General features: G+C 64.1%; 1 long non-coding RNA gene across 1 annotated transcript; it reads left to right on the plus strand.

The window, feature by feature from the left end:
* On the plus strand, positions 1-929 carry LOC148590454 (uncharacterized). The gene is made up of 3 exons (XR_015914306.1): positions 1-47; positions 638-722; positions 901-929. It is a non-coding gene; the product is annotated as an uncharacterized LOC148590454 (long non-coding RNA).
* The last annotated feature ends 377 nt before the right edge of the window (positions 930-1,306 follow it).

Raw genomic sequence — 1,306 nt, forward strand, 5'->3', positions numbered from 1 at the left:
CCCAATGTGTCCCCATGTCCCCAGGGTGTCCCCAAAGTGTCCCCAAGGTGTCCCCATGTCCCCAGTGTGTCCCCAAGATGTCCCCAAGATGTCCCCAAGGTGTCCCCAGGGTGTCCCCATGTCCCCAGTGTGTCCCCAGGATGTCCCCAAGGTGTCCCCAGGGTCCCCCCGATGTCCCCGTGGTGTCACCCGCAGGAAGGCGTCCAGCGCGCCGTGCTCCATGAGCTCGGTGACCAGCATGGCGGACGCGGTGGCCGTCACCACCATGTCCCCATGTCCCCAAGGTGTCCCCAAGATGTCCCCAAGGTGTCCCCAAGGTGTCCCCAAGGTGTCTCCATGTCCCCAAGGTGTCCCCAAGGTGTCCCCAAGGTCCCCCCAATGTGTCCCAATATGTCCCCAATGTATCCCAATGTGTCCCCAACATGTCCCCAATGTCCCCCCGATGTCCCCGTGGTGTCACCCGCAGGAAGGCGTCCAGCGCGCCGTGCTCCATGAGCTCGGTGACCAGCATGGCGGTGGCGGTGGCCGTCACCACCATGTCCCCATGTCCGCAAGGTGTCCCCAGGGTGTCCCCATGTCTCCAAGGTGTCCCTAATGTGTCCCCAAGGTGTCCCCAAGGTGTCCCCATGTCCCCAAGGTGTCCCCAGGGTGTCCCCAGTGTGTCCCCAATGTGTCCCCAAGGTGTCCCCATGTCCCCAAGGTGTCCCCAGGGTGTCCCCAAGGTGTCCCCAAGGTCTTCCCTAGGTGTCCCTATGTCCCCAAGGTGTCCCCAGAGTGTCCCCAGTGTCCCCCCAATGTCCCCAAGGTGTCCCCAAGGTGTCCCCAAGGTGTCCCAATGTATCCCCAGGGTGTCCCCTAGGTGTCCCCAAGGTCTTCCCTAGGTGTCCCCATGTCCCCAAGGTGTCCCCAAGGTGTCCCCATGTCCCCAGGGTGTCCCCAAGGTCTTCCCTAGGTGTCCCTATGTCCCCAAGATGTCCCCAGAGTGTCCCCAGTGTCCCCCCAATGTCCCCATGGTGTCCCTTAGGTGTCCCCAACGTGTCCCCAAGGTGTCCCCATGTCCCAGAGGTGTCCCCGAGGTCCCCCCAATGTGTCCCCAAGGTGCCCCCAATGTGTCTCCAGGGTGTCCCCAGGATGTCCCCAATGTCCCCCCAGGGTCCCCCCGATGTCCCCGTGGTGTCACCCGCAGGAAGGCGTCCAGCGCGCCGTGCTCCATGAGCTCGGTGACCAGCATGGCGGACGCGGTGGCCGTCACCACCATGTCCCCATGTCCCCAAGGTGTCCCCAGGGTGTCCCCAAGGTGTCCCCA

Source organism: Tinamus guttatus, unplaced genomic scaffold, assembly GCF_059628265.1.
Source record: "Tinamus guttatus ecotype Peru unplaced genomic scaffold, ASM5962826v1 Tinamus_guttatus_pri_ptg001331l, whole genome shotgun sequence".
In the NCBI taxonomy this organism is placed as follows: domain Eukaryota; kingdom Metazoa; phylum Chordata; class Aves; order Tinamiformes; family Tinamidae; genus Tinamus; species Tinamus guttatus.